We start from the raw sequence: 17,166 nt of genomic DNA on the forward strand, positions 1-17,166 counted from the left end.
ATCAGGGATCATATCATACTTCCAGGCCAACAGGGCACTTAGGGAGAGGATATTGAGGTTGGCAGGTCAGTGTCCAGTTATGAGGACAAAGGAGACAGCACTGGGCAGCCGGTCTGCCTGTGCTTCAACATTACCATGCTGTGGCAACAGCAACAGGGACAGCACAAGACAGTAGACTTTGGTTGCTTCCCTTCAAAGCCACTGACATTTCCAAAGATAAGCCGTGAGATTCTCACACCCTTCTCATGTGCATGTGCATATGCGAATACATGTGTTGCCTGCATGTGGGAGTCAGTGGGACTGAAATATCAGGGGTAAGAAATCTAAGACTGCATTGTAGATTTCCCCACAACAATCAGAACACCAAGTTACCCATTAAAATCTCCTCAGTGAGAACAAGAAACACACACACACACACAAACACACACACAAACACAAGGCACCCTGTGGATATTGTTGTACAACAGTCTTTGATGTAAATCACATTTCTTCCTTGACAAATTGCATAATTTTAGACATTTATCTTTCATAGTTTGACCCTCAATTTCCATAGCTACCATGGGAGATGAGATACAAGTTCCATGTGTCAGTTACAGTCATTGCATGTCACTATGAGAAATTTTACATGCTTTCTCTTCTTCTCAGGACATGTTGATTTGATGCATTGGCTGTCAATATAAGAATGTTCAGCCAAATTTGGAATTGGCTACATTCATGTACTGAGTATGACATTGACAAATTTGGTGTAAATTACATGAAAGGGTAACAATTAAATCAGTATTATAAATTCATACTAAGAAATACTACACAGTCAGTAAAAATAAAATATCCAATGAATTTCAATTACATGAGAAAGTGTTGACAGAATATTAGGTGAGGAAGAATGCATTAAATCTCATATCATATGTAATGTAATCATGATTTTAATTTACATGCAGTGTTGATATACACATATATGGCATTTATTAAAATCATTGCAAATGCCCACTGTCTCCTGGATGTTATCAGTTTATTCCTTTTAGATTGATTCAACTGGTTGGATCACCAGAGGACTGTGTCTTTCATTATTTACTGACATGTTTCATCAGTAGTCTCAGGTTCTCAAAAATTGGAATTGTACTATAAATTTATATAATCATGTATAATATATAATATACATGATTATATATAATCATGTATAATATATTATATATTATGTTGTATATAATCAATAGATGTTGATTATATACAACATCTATAATCATGTTGATGTTGTAGAACAAATAAACTAACAAATCCTCAGAGCAGAAACAAAGTTGGCAAAGTTAATCTTCCCTCAAGTGGTCCCAGTCTTAGTCTCCTACCATTGGAGGACTTGAATGTCATATCCATCATTCAAATTCCCATGCTACTTGCAACATTTCCTGGACAGGATTTAGCTGCTATGATTCTTTTCCTTTTTACTAAGATGCTCTTATAGCTTTTTTGTTACCATAATAGTATTGTGTAGTTTAGAAGCACCTGTTAGCTGGCAGTCATTCTTGAATATAAGTCCAAGAAAACAAGATGAGAAACTCAGGTTTTATTTCTTCCCAAATAACCCAGTGAAAAATCAGAAAATATCAAGCATATTACACATAACATGTATATTAAATAATATTATTAAATTAATGTCACCAGAAATAATATAATATTAATAGCTTTTGGATCTAAGTGGTGACTCACAGATATACATTGTACTATTCTTTTCAGTTTTTAAGATTAAACATATCCAAGTTTGGAACATTAAATTGAAAGCAAAAAAATACACAGACACCACCCCCACACATATAAGCACACATGCACATACTCAGGCACATGGGTCAGTTAGGCTACTAACAATTGCATTGTGTTTGCATATTAATTCATTTAAAATTCATGGGTTTGCACATATTTATTGAGAGGCAACTGGGTTTAGTGAGAGCAGCATGTATTTTGAAGTCAGTCAAAAAGAAGGCAAGGAATAGCTTGTCCTGTGGGGCAGCTACTTGAACTCTTGGAGTTCAACATCATCCTTTCAGCATTAGAGATGCTGATTATTGTATCAATATCTGTGAATTATTATTATTATTATTATTATTATTATTATTATTATTATTACTAAAATGTGGCAGGCATATTTTAGCTCCATATTTTAAATTACTTTCATATTTTGTTTCTCAAGATCTCTTAAGTGAATAAATACCATGCATTTAAGATGTCATTTGGCCATGTAGAAAATTTGTCCTCAAACACTTTAGTAAAAACACACTATTATGCATATACATAGTTATGCATGGTTATGTATATGTGCTATAAATATTTCATACTGCATACACATTATACATGCATATGTGCATATATTAGAGAGAAATTATGTGTTTGCATATGCAGGGATAGAGAAAGAAAGGGTTTATAAATGATCAAGCAAATTGAGTAAGATGTTAGCTGTAGATGGTGTTCAGTAGAATCTCCATCTATATGTGCTTTATGCTATTTTTCAATTCATTTGTATAAGATTAAAATTATTTCCAAATAAAACATTTTAAAAAAAAAGATGCTTTGTGGCTAGGAGGAAAAGGAAAGCATTTCTGTGTATAATAGTCATCTTTTCCTCAAGGTTCTTGAATGAAATATGTACAAATAGAGCTTTGTCTGAGATACAGGTGCTTCATTTTCAGAGACTGAACCCCCAGTCCTGTGTGACTCCCTTAGGGTTGTCTGCATAATATAACAAAGCCTTTGATTTAGGCTAGTCACAAGCCTGTGGCTTATAATCAACTTTTTTTTTTCTCTCTACAAAATGACACTTAATACAGTAAAGAGTCATGGTTAGGCTGGTGGATTCTGAAGATGGATTGCTTAGGTTTGAATTCTGTCACTTAAAGGAATAATGTTGCAGATAGGGGTATAGCTAGGTAGACTATTTACCTAGCATACATAAGGCCCTTGCTTCAACCACTAAAACTGTGGGGAAAGATAAAGAATAAAAGTTATTATAAACATTGAGTTTTGGAACTTTTGCAATGGTAGGGATTGAACCTAGAACATTGCAGAATCTAAGCAAGAATTCTACTACTAAGCTACATCCCCAACCTAAGAAGTTCTTATTAGAGTATAAGCCGGATGAAGTCATCAATAGGAAGAAAGGAAGGAAGGAAGGAAGGAAGGAAGGAAGGAAGGAAGGAAGGAAGGAAGGAAGGAAGGAGGAAGGAAGGAGGGAAGGAAGGAAGGAAGGAAGGAAGGAAGGAAGGAAGGAAGGAAGGAAGGAAGGAAGGAAGGAAGGATGGAAGAAAGAAAAAGGTTGGAAGGACTATTGGATGTTGATTCACTGGAAATTATTCATTGCAATGAAGATCCATGATCCCTTAAACAAGTACCAGACTTGACCCATTTCTACACATGTAGAAAGAAGTCTTTCTGATCCTAGTCATTCTGATTAGAGTGAAATGATATCATGTCATTGTTTTGATTTGAATTTACCTAATGATAAGTACACTTGATCATTTTAATATACCTATTGGCTATTTATATGTCTTATTTTTAAAATAAGAAATGTCCATTGTCCACATTTTAAATGGATCATGTTTTTGTTATTGAGTTCTCTGAGTTCCTTATATATTCTGCATATTAACCCAATGTCAGATATGTAGTTTGCAAATATTTTCTCCCATTTTCAATAAAATACTAGCACACTGAATCCAACAGCACACTAAAAAAGTTTATTCACCATGATCAAAAGGGATTCATCCTGGGATGCAAGGATAGTTGGGCATATGTAAATTATAAATGTAATATAACACAGCAACAAAATGAAGGAAAAAAAATATGATCATCTGAATGGATGCAGAAAAGTAATTTGACAAAATTTAATATACCTTCATGATAAAAACTCTGAACAAATTAAGTATAAAACAAAAGGAATGTACCTCAATATACTAAAGGTCATATATAATAAGTCAATAGCTAATATATTAAATAGAAAAGAACGGAAAGCTTTCTAAGGTGTGAAATAATGAAAGGATTCTAAGTTTCACCACATTTCTGCAACATAGTACTTTTAGTACTTAGTTTTAGTCAGCTTGTTTGTAACAATGACTCAAAGATCTGATAAGAACAAAACTGAGAAGAAAAATTTATTTGGGGGTTCACAGTTTTGGAAGTCTCAGTTCATAGATTTCCAGCTCCCATCCTCCAGGCTCAAAGATGAGATAACATGGCAGAAGAGTGTTACAGAGGGAAGTGGCTCACATGATGATCAGGAAGCAGAAAGAGACTCCACTTGCCAGATAAAAAATATATACCCAAAGTCACATACTTACCTCCTCCAGCCCCACCTTACGAGCCTTCAGTTACCACTCAGTTAATACTATCATGGGACTAATTCACTGATTGGGTTAAGGGTCTCATAACCCAATCATTTCTCCTCTAAATCTTCTCTCATTATCTCACACATGAGTTTTTGCAGGACACCTAATATCTAAACCATAACAAAGTCCTAAGGAGAGCAAGCAGGTAAATGGAAGAAATAAAGGAATTTGGAAGAGGAAGACAAATTGTTTCTGTCTGCAGATGACATGATATTGTATGTAGTAAACTCCAAAAATTCCATCAAGAAACTATTATAATGAATAAACAAATTCAGCACAATTGCAGGATACAAAATCATCACAAAAGTCAGTTGTATTGCTGTATACCAGTAGCAAATTTTCTAAAGTAGCAATCAAGAAAGCAATCTAATTTACCACTGCTACCAAAACAATAAATAAACAAAAACCCTATGAATAAATGCAAACAAAAAGGCAAAAATACCTCCACCAAGGAAACTGTAAAAACATTGATGGAAGAAACTAAAGAGGACAAATAAAAACAGTGACAGGCATGAGATGTTCATGGATTAAAAGAATTGATATTAGTAAAATAAAATGTTCATAGTACCAAAAGATATCTTTAGATTCAATGCAATCCCTATCAAAATACCAATGATCTTCTTCACAAAACTGAAAAAAAAAACAATCCTGAAGTTTGTTTGGAACCATCATAAAAGTCAAATAGCCAGAGCACTCTTAAGAAAAAAGCAGGAGGCATAATACTACTTGATATCAAAATATACTTAAAAGCTAGAGTAAATCAAGATAGCATGGGTATTGGCATAAAAACACACATGAACCAACAGATCTGAATGGAGATCTACAAGTAAACACACATATCTACAGCCACCTGCTCTTACATCAAGTTACTAAGAACACACATTGATAAAAGAGTAGTCTTCCCAAATGAATGATACTTTAAAAACTGAATACCCATATGCAGAATATTGAAACTAGACACCTAGCTCCCTCCAGTTGAAAAAATAATCAACTCAGAATGGACTAAAAACTTAAATGTAAGACATGAAACCATGAAACTGCTAAATAAAAAGAGTGGAAACACTTCAGGACTTTGGAATGGGCAAAGATATTTTTAGGTAAGCCTCCAAATGCACAGGAAATAAAAGCAAAAATAGACAAACATGATTAAAACAAACTAGAAATCTTCTGCACAACAAAGGAAAGAATCAACAAAGTCAATAAGTAATTTTGTATGTCCTATTAGAAGATGATTTTATGCATCTGTATGTACACCCAATAACTAAAACATAATTTCTTAAAATTTGCAAAGCTTATAATGTGTAATATTTACCCCTTGAATGACCAATCATAAGCAATACATGATTACTTGAAAAAATAATAATTGTACAGAAAAAAAATGGTTATCAAAAGGGTTTTTTTTTTGTCTTTTATTTTGGGGGAGGTACTAGGGATTGAACTCAGGGGCACTCAACCACTGAGCCACATCCTCAGCCCTATTTTGTATTTTACTTACAGACAGGGTCTCTCTGAGTAGCTTAGCACCTCACTTTTGCTGAGGCTGTCTTTGAACTTGGATCTTTCCACCTCAGCCTTCCGAGATGCTGGGATTACTGGCCGGTGCCACTGTGCCTGACTTAAAATCTATTTTTTTTAAATACAATTTTTAAGAACATTAAATTTATAATAAATGAAACTTAAACACTGAGAAATACGTTTTTCCTCCAAAATTTCAATAGTTTGTTCAATAGTATGTTAGAACTTTGGAAATCTCCTGGGTGTGGGTTTACAAAGATTATTGGCCATATCTTTTCTTTTCCTTGAATTTTTACTCATTGCTCATTATAGTTTGACAAGAACAGATGCTAAATAAATGGGAATAAATGAATGGCAGTAATTCAGTAAGTCACTGACATGACTTTATTCGGGAAGTACATATCTCTGAATACATTTTTCTCAGTTCTGTTTCAAAGCCCAAAGGAAATGCTACCATGTTGCATACTCAGTTAATAACACATGGATTTAAAAAACCATAAATTTTCATCAATGAATAAAAATTAATCATTTTATATTATGAATCATTAAACCAAATATGAAGTGTTCAATTAATGCACAGCCAAACTGACTGAATATTTCTAATTTGCCTGTAGAAAATAATATCTGGAATGAAAAACATCAGATATTATTTCTATTCCTGTAAAGGATTACAAACTTGAAAAATATGATTATTACTTGGGATGGAGAAATTTATTCCAAAACTCCAAAATAAATATTTTTATCATTTAATTGTTTATTTTTGGAGTGGGTTTTGTTTGTTCTAACTGAAATTTCTAAATGATTTTAAATATTTTATACTTTTTTCACATAAGCAACAGATCAATGGAAGCTACTTGTTTTTAAGTATTTCTGTAATAGAATTTATTAGTAAAATAAGACTAAAATTTATGTGAAAAAGCCTCATTAATAGAAAAAAAATGAATTACATTGTTTTTTCAATCAATAGCAAAGCCGTTTTGAGTAGTATGGCCTTTATTTTTTAGGGATTATAATAAATAAAAGGAAGTTAGGACAGTTCTGTTTTCACAATTTTAAGCAACATTTTGTATACTATATTATCTAACAGAACAATGCAGTAACTAATTTATGATGTCTCTAAACCAGTTTTATAATAAATAATAAGAATATAGTTAATATAAAACTCCAATGATTTCTACAACATCTTTGCTTTCAATCCGAGACATTTCTTTCTTTCTTTCTTTTTGAATTTTCAATCTAGATTTATTTTGACATCATTTCGTCACCTGTGATTTAGTAGACTCTAATCAACTTCAAATTTTAATTACTTCTTCTTGGATCTATAAAAGCAATCATCACATTGCCAGTAAAAGTTTTTTCATTCCTTAAGAAGACATTGCTTTGTTCTGAATTTGGTTTGAGTATGTTCTTCAAGTACATGTGTTTAACTTTAATACACATGATGAGGTATCAAACGAGTAGAAAATTAATCTGAATGTGGTATGTATACGTAGGACATTTGAAATTTCTGTACATTAGTGATGAATACTCTGAAAAAAACTTAGGAAAACTACACCATTTACAATAGCCTCAAAAAAATAAAATAAAATACTTGGGGATCAACCTAACAATACAGGTGAAAGACCTCTAATGGAAACTACCAAACACCAAGGAAAAAAAATTAAGAAGACCTTAAAAGATGAAAAAAAGATCTCCCTTGTTCTTGAATAGGCAGAATTAATATTGTCAAATGGCCATATTATCAAAAGTGTTATACACATTTAATGCAATTCCAATAAAAATCCCAATGACATTCCTCAGAGAAATAGAAAAAAAACAATCATAAAACTTATCTGGAAAAATAAGAGACACAGAATGGCCATAACAATTCTCAGCAAGAAGAGTGAAGCAGGAAGCATCATAATACCAATCCTTAAACTATACTACAGAGTTGTAGGGAAAAAAAACAGCATGGTATTGGCACCAAAATAGATATGTAGACCAATGGTACAGAATAGAAGTCACAGAGACAACCCCACATAAATATAGTTATCTCATACTAGACAAAGGTGTCAAAAACATACATTGGAGAAAAGATAGCTTCTTCAACAAATGATGCTGGGAAGACTGGAAATCCATATAGGATAAAATGAAATTAAACTCCCATCTTTCACCCTGCACAAAACTCAACTCAAAGTGGATCAAGGACCTAGGAATTAGACTAAAGACCCTGTGCCTAATAAAAGAAAAAGGAGGCCCAAATCTATATCATATCAGCTTAGGAAATGACTTCCTTAACAGGAACTCTAAAGCACAAGAAATAAAATCAAGAATTAATAAATGGGATGGATTCAAACTAAAAGGCTTCTTCTCATTCAAGGAAACAATCATAACATGAAGAGAAAGCCAACAGAATGGGAGAAAATATTTAACCACACACACATCAGATACAGCATTAGTCTCTAGGACATATAAAGAACTAAAAAAACTAAACACTAAAAAAAAATCAATCAATCAATCAATAAATGGGCTAAGGAAAAGAACAGACACTTCATAGAAGATATATAATCCGTCAAAAATATATGAAAAAGTGTTCAACATCTCTAGTAATTAGAGAAATGTAAATCAAAACTATTCTAAGATTTCAACTCCAGTTAGAATGGCAATTATCAAGAGTACAAGCAACAATAAGGGTTGGCGAGGGTGTGAGGGAAAAGGTACACTCATAAATTGCTGGTGGGACTGCAAATTGGTGCAGCCTCTTTGGAAAGCAGTATGGAGTTCCTTAGAAAACTGGAAATGGAGCACCATTTGACCCAGTTATCCCACTCCTCAGTCTATACCCATAGGACTTAAAAATAGCATACTACAGTGATTCAGCCACATCAATGTTTATAGCATCTCAATTCACAATATCTAAACTGTGAAACCAACATAGATGTCCTTCAACAGATGAATGGATAAAGGAACTGTGGTATATATGCACAATGGAATATTGCTCAGCCTTAGAAAAGAATGAAATTATGTCATTTGAAGATAAATGGATGGAGTTAGAGAATATCATGCTAAATGAAATAAGCGAAACTCAAAAAACCAAAGGCCAAATGTTTTCTCTGATAAATGGATGTTTATACATAATGTGGGGCAAGGGAAGAAAGCAGGAACTTTGGATTGGGCAGAGGGAAGTAAGTGGAGGAGAAGTGGTATAGGAGTGGGAAAGAAGGTGGAATGAGAGGGACATAATTACCAAATGCATGTGTATGAGTGCATGAATGATGTGACTCTACATCTTGTACAACCAGAAAAAATAAAAAGTTATGCTCCATTTCTGTAAAATTAAATAATTAAAGAATAGATGTAAGGTATTTGAGAGGTAATTAAGATCAATAAAGTTATCTGTATGAACCTCCCCCAAATAAATAACAGTGGATTTATGAGAAGGAGAAGAGACACCAGATATGTGCACAAATATGTGTACTTCCTTTCTCTGCATGTGATGTCCTGCAATACCTCAGGGCTATGCCAGCAAGTAGACCATCACAAGATGCATGCCCTTAAACTCCAGAACTATAAGTTAGGTAAACCTCTTTCTTTTATGAAATTGCCCACCTTCAGATATCTTGTGACAGTAATAAAAAATGAACTATTAATAGTCCTTCTGAACTTGTCCTTTAGGGTGATTTGGATTTATATACAAGGAGCATCCTTTTAGAAAATATAAATAATTTAAGCAGGGTTTAGCTGAAATCTGAAATTGAGTGCTTGTAATAAAACTTTTATTATGAAAGAGATTTCTCTAGTTTTTACTTTACCATAGGAAATACTAAACTTCTTTAATAATCAGTGATCAATTGCTACCAATGACATGTCTCCTGGGGTGAAGATAAATTGTCATGTTCCAGATACTTTTACGTATACTAATTTTTACATGACTAAAATAAGTTTATCCTATGTTTGTCTTCTTAGTCAAATATCACATAGTTTGCATGCATAGGAATATACACAAGAAAAATCATTAATAGCACATATATTGAGGTAGGAAAAGGTTAACTCTATTACACATCTAAGAACTTAGTTTAAGTGATTTACTATAATTTCTTATTGGTGCATTTGTTTATTCAATTGATTTGAATATATTGAGCACCTATTAAGTATCAGACATTTTCAACTCAAATTTGAAAACTGTTAAATGTCCTTACAAAATCGTTAGCAAAAATATAATTTTGTAAAAACCTTTGAAATACAATGACAAATAAAACACAGTTCTGGGGTTTAAAAATTAATAGTTTATAAGTAGCTATAAAACATTATAGTATAAATCATGGGCAATGTGGCTGGACCCAGGGCCTCAAAGTGGGTGGTATAATTTATGCTTATAGCTTCTTATGTGATCAGACCAAGGCTAGACTCCATCTGAGAATACTACATTTCTCAAACTTCCCCTTAGCCTGCTTCCATGATTATCTTACATATTCCTGTCACAGGCATTTCCTATTAAAATTACTTGCTTTCTCTGTTTTCGGAGAATCTGACTCTCAAGATGATATGCAAATATTTAATTATTCTTCATTATTAAATCACTTAATCATAACAAAAGCCCTACATACTGTTATTATAATTGTTTCTATTTTATAGATGAAAAAACTGCAACAAATAAAATCTAAGCAGTTTTCCCAAGGAATGGAAGAGCTAAAAACAATAAAAAGTCTTTACTGAGCATAAATATGCAAAACATATTTTAATCTTTTATATACTTATGATGACCATATAAGATCAATTTTATTAAATGCATTTAATCTAAACTTAACAAAGCATATATTATGACCAAGGTCTGGGGTCACTTTGCACTCAAATATGAGCTCTTTCATTTTGTAGCTGAGTAATTTAGGACACACTTTACTTATTTTTTCAATACATAGTTTCCTATCAAATATATGAGGACAGAGACAATATATGACATATATGATCATTATGAGAAATACCCATAATACACAGAGTGCTTGGGGCATTTTCTGATATATAGTAAATACTTACTAAATTTTAGTTGGTATTATTAATTATTATTAATATGCCAATATTAATAATTAATTACAATAATACAATAATTGCAATAATAATTAATTAATCACATATAATAATTACATATAATAATAATTAATTACAATAATAATTAATTACAATTTATTACAGTTATTTGAATGTATACTTATAAACATCAAATAAGTGATAAATGTTAAAATTGCAATTAAAGCTAAACAACTTAGAAGACTAAATTGAAAGATCAAATTTATAAGTAATATCTTGGTGGTGGTAAAGTTATATATTTTTGAAAAGTAACAAGTTTTATGTAGAGTCTCTCCCTGAATTAATATTTATATAGTGAGAAACCAAATTGAAGACAGTATAGTATTGTATAATGGAGAACACTGAATACTGAGCTAACACTGGGGGATTAGAGACTATTTTTTTTCCATGATGGAGGAACTATTGAAAACATGTTCTTATGAAAACATAAGAAAGGGTGTCTTATGGACATTAATATATTTCATTTGAGATTGATCCTAATGATAGCTGAAAATTTTTCAAGAAAATTAAAGAAAAGAAAGCTATTAAGAGGGCATAGAATTAAACTTAGAAGACATGGTAGGTTGAGCTTCGTGTAAGGCAAATTTCCTACAGTTTACAAACATTTAAGTGCCAATTATAAATTCTGAGGATGCAAGCCAAGCTTAAATCAAGATGAAAAGTGGACAGATTCTGGAGGAGAAACTAGAGTTAAAGATGACCTTGAGGGAGCAGCCATTTTTATGGCCACTAGTTCAGGTGAAAGCCTATTCAGTATCAACTGTACAAATCAAAGTAAACCTGAAGACTTTGCTGAGCTGAAAATTCAGACAGAATTCAGAATAACTTTAGCTACTGGAAAAATCTTAAAGATAGACAAAAACAAATGTGAGTGAGATACAGAGAACCTGGAATCTCATGGGAAATTGGAAGGAATGTTAGTTATACAACCATAAACACTTTAGAAGAAATCTAGAAGTTTCTTATAAGTCTAAACATACTCCTGCCTGATGTTCTAGCAGTTCCCCCACTAAGTTTGCATGCAGACAAAATAAAAATATATGTCTATTGAAATACTTTATTGTAATTACCATATGGTCTTATTCACAATAGCCACAAATTAGAAAACGTGTTCATCAATAAAAGAACGGGTAAGCAAACTGTTGTTTTGCATAGAGTGAATCACTGATACATGCACCAATGTGGAAAAAAAAGTTACCCAAAACCGTTTTACATAAATTGTATTGTATAGAGTGAACAATCCCCAAAGCAAAAATAACATGGTGGTAAAAATTAAGACATTTGTAAATTTGGAGTGAGGATTGACTGGAAAGGGAAAAAGGATCCCTTTTGGGATTATGCAACTATTATATGTTGATATGAGTTGGCATTTCACAGAATTTATGCTTGTATTCTTAAGATTTCTCAATATCTCTCTCCCTCTTTGTCTCTGCCTCTGTCTCTTGTCTCTCTATATATGTATGTGTGAATGTGTATGTATTCAAAATAAGCAACTGATGAGTTGGTAAACTAGATGGACATTATTAGTAAGATATTTCTTTATGATTTATATTGCTTACCAAGCACAATTAATAATTTTCTTTATATTTTCTCAGTCACTATAATCCAAAGTGCTACATAACATACATATATATATATATATGTATGTTATGTATATATGTATATATATGTATATACATATATACATATATATATATGTATGTTATATATATATGTGTGTGTGTGTGTGTGTGTGTGTGTGTGTGTGTGTGTGTGGAGAGAGAGAGAGAAAGAGAGATACAAATGAAATCCCAAAAAACAAAGGCCGATTGTTTTCTCTGATAAGGGGATGTTAATCCATAATGGTGGGGGGGAACATGGGATGAGTGGATGAACTTTGAATTGGCCAATGGAGAGGGAGGGGTGAGGAGGGGGCATGGGGATAGGAAAGAAGGTGGAATGAGATGGACATCATTACTCCCGGTTCATGTATGATTTTATTAATGGTGTGACCCTACTTTGTATAAACCTAGTAAAGTGAAAAATTGTGCTCCATTTGTGTACAATGAGTCAAAGAGCATTCTGCTTTCACGTGTAACAGATTAGAACAACTACAAAATATACATTGATTAATAACATATTGAGTAATTGATATGATGTTCACATGAAAGTAAAAATCTTAATTGGGAATAAAAAAAATCTTTAAAATAAAACTAAAAGATACACTGAATTTTTTAAAAAAATGTATGATAAATCACTTATATAGTAGTGGCTATTGACTATTTTAAACTAGTGAGACCTTCAGAGGAAATTACTTTATTTAGAAAAAAAAAGAAGAAAGAAAAGGTAATATGAAATAAAGAAAGGCCTGGAAAGGAGGAAAAAAGAGAAAAATAAACACCAACAAACAAAAAACGACTGGAGGGAGAGAAGCCCTAGGTGGGAGGTTTAGTAGTCCCTTAACAAGAATCATAGCTACATACACTTTGTACATAATACAAAGTTATCACTTTGTACATAATACATACAAAGTGATAACTTTGTATTATGCAGAATCATGATAATTCCAAAGTAAGTATTCATACCAAGACAATATAATCCCCCAAAGAGTAGCAAATGATTATTTTGCATCAATCACCTCAAGAGTAACATTTGTCTATTTTTTTTTCAGGCTCTATCTTATGGACTGACAATATGATGAACATCAATAGATTCCTGAAATAGAATACATCACCAGTTAAGTATTTCTAATATCAGAATCTGAAATCCTAATGGTCCTAAACTGTGAATCTGAAATCCTAAATGCTACAAAATCTGAACCCTCTGAGCACCAACATGATGCAAGTATAAAATTCCATACTTGACAGTTGACAGGCTGAGGTAAAAATGTAGGTGCATCAAAAATATTACATAAATTAACTTACACTATGTATGTAAGGTACATATTAAACATAAATGAAATTCATGCTCAGATAGGTCCCATTCCCAAAAGATATATTGCATGGAATATTCATGCAAATATTCCAAAATCAAAAACAAAAAACCTGAAATTTTAACCACTTTTGGTCTTAGGTAATTCTGAGGGATATGCTATCTGTATATTCAAGTAAGAAATGAGGAATATAGAATTAAACATGAATGATATTTTGGATCAGTACATTGATAGAACTGAATATTAACAAGTATATTTCTTTACTAAGAACGAGAATCATTCCTTATCCTCTAAGCTGTACCACAGACTCTCTGCACGCAGTTGTTCAATGTATAGTTGGCAAATTTAATTGTATTAACATGATTTGGAGCATAGTAGTGGAGATAACATAATTTTGAGATTGAAAATTGTGTCATGCATGTCTTTTAAACTCCTTACAAAAGAACATAAAGTTTGTGTTATGGCTCTTTGGTTCATCCTGAAATTTGAGACACCATTATTGACACAATATCTACTCCTCAGCCATACAGTACTGAGTTGGCCCTTTTTTCATCTCCTAGTTTTCTGTATACTACTTAGCAGAATGCAGCCCCAGGAGCAGTTTTCCAAAACCACTTTCAATTCAATTCTACTTTATCAACAAAAATTTTTTGAGTTTCAAGGCAGAGTTTTGTACTATACAGTCTAACAAATGACTTCAATTTTCTTCAAGTTTATTGCAACTTGTAACCACTGACTCAGCATGACTATTCATCATCCTTTCTTATGATGAGTGAGTTTTCTGAATGCAGTTATCAGCATATGGCAGATTCTATACCACTGCTTCAAGGACTTTTGTAGAGGCTTGCATATGATTGAGAATTCATGAACTGCTCCACACTCCTGTCTCTTCTCTGGATGCATAAATTTAGCAAATGATGCAGTGAGCTTTCAAGGGCTAGGTTGAAATCACTTAATGCTCCAGTTTGCATTTTACCAGAAGCTTAAAAGTCAAAAGAAGTATTCTGCACCATATAATCAAATTTCATTAAAGTGAAACACTTTTATGATGGTGAGTGTATTTAATTTTCCTTGGAAAAGACAGATTTTTCTCATTAAACTAACTGGAAATTTTACTCTGTTATTTCTCTACCTTCTAGAAACTTCACAGCTTATCCTTTTAGGAACATTGCTTTCTAGGATTATAAATTTATGGCCAATTTCCAGATTATTTTCACCTTATTTTTCAATTTAAAGTTCCTAAGAACATCACTGGTAATTGAAAACTTTTGGTATCACTAAAAATAAGTAAGAGTGAATGATCAACTTGGTAGAAAAATACTATGTTAATAATATTGAATATAATAGGTATTGAAAAATCTTTAAAAATGCCTTGTTCACTTAGTAAATAGTAGTTATATAGCATAAGAATGATAATTGTTACTTTCTGCTGCAACATTCCATGTCTTCTGTAAATTCTGATACAATTATCAAACTAAAAGTCAATTTTTATCATAGTTGAAAATATATATTTCATATAATGTACAAATACATGCACATAATGAGCATTAGTTTAAGGTTATCTGTATGTAATAGACAAATTTTATTACAAGGAATAAATTTTTACTTTTTATGTTTCTGCAAAATAGGGAGAATATAAGAATGATTTGGGAAGAAATTTCTAGTGACAGGTTAGAAATATTAGTTTCAGTCATATATATTATAGTAAGTCATATCATAGGTATTCATTAGGAGCTCTTGCCCTGCACAAAGTCAGCATTAAGCATCCTGGGACTTGCAAGATAATCGGGCCTTAAATGTGTTATGTTAACATTTAAACTTAAATGTGGTATGTAATATGTTAGCATTTTGAAGAAATTATTGTTCCAATCAGAACCTGACCTTTTCATATAAACAAAGCTATTTGTAACTTTAGTGTGAAAGTTTAACAGGTCTATGCCTAATTTTCTTCTCTATGGATGACCCTCAATCAGGAAGCAATTTGGGAGATACTGTAGGTGTTTACAAGGAGACACTAACTAGATTGTCAGGATCTGGGGTCTCGTAGTAACCATTTCAGTACTTGATATTTTCACAGTCTTTCAAATTTTTATTTGTTTGATTTCACATAAAATTAATTCTCATGAATAAAATATCCAGTAATCAGTCATATGTTTTAAAAGTTATATATACCAAAAATTTATACTCAAGCGTGTTTATATCCATGAAACATCCCCCAAAAGAAAACAAAATTCTGATACTAGTGTTTTTCTTAAAAGAAGAGAACTTGGAAACCTGAAGAAATGTTTAAGAAGATTTAAATTTGAGTGTTTACCACAATCTAACTTTCAAATCATGTATATCGTTTGTTCCTAAAAGAAATATAGTTGTACATTTTCTCTCTACTTTTCCCCGTGTTTGCCCTTTTGTGTTCATTTTCAAAAAGAATATAAAGCATGCTTTCCTATTTGACATCAACATGATTTTGTTTACTTTTCGGCCCCAAAGTGTTTTAACACATTCATTGTCATTAAATATCATGGTTTATTAAATTCTATTTTTGTTGTTGTACACCAACTAGTTCTTTGTTTTTGTTAGCTGAAGAGTTTTGAATAATGTTTATCTACCACATTTTGGTTGCTCATTCCTCTAAGGATGAACACAAGTGCTTTCAACTCTTTGTTAATATACAATGAAGAATTTTCCACACAAGCTTCTGAACTTATGTGACCTGTCATACATCTAGGAATGAAATATTCAGATTTCAGCATATATGAATTTTGAGATTGTATATGTACTAGCATATTATTGTATTGTACAATTTTCTATTTTTTTTCCCAATCTGATGGCTCTAAGTACTGGATTCCTAAAAAATTTCACAAATCCGTTGAAAGTAAAAATCAGTAAATTTCTAGGCCAAAACAAGTCAGGAAGTTTTTCATTATTGGTGTTAGATCACTGTAATAAAATGGCAATATCCTCAAATATTATAAAATATCAAACAAATTCCCATATGAATAGGACACAGAAAAATGGAGTGCATATCTCTGTAGCTAGTGAGAAACCAGAGAAAGAATTTATCATAACTACAGAAATATGCAAAGGATAAAATAAAAGTGCCAAGTTGGAAAGTTGTGATTCTAAATGTACAGTTTTTTCAAGAGCTTTCTGCCTTTGGTGAAATTACTTGGTTAGTTTCAATTTTGTCATCAATAAAGCAGGTGAAATGATAATTTAATAAGGATGAAGATATTGAAAGGAGTAAAGAATATCACATGCATATCTCTTGGCCAGTAGGTGTGCCACAGAATGAGTATTCATTAAAGAACA

This window comes from Urocitellus parryii, unplaced genomic scaffold, assembly GCF_045843805.1.
Source record: "Urocitellus parryii isolate mUroPar1 unplaced genomic scaffold, mUroPar1.hap1 Scaffold_45, whole genome shotgun sequence".
NCBI lineage: Eukaryota > Metazoa > Chordata > Mammalia > Rodentia > Sciuridae > Urocitellus > Urocitellus parryii.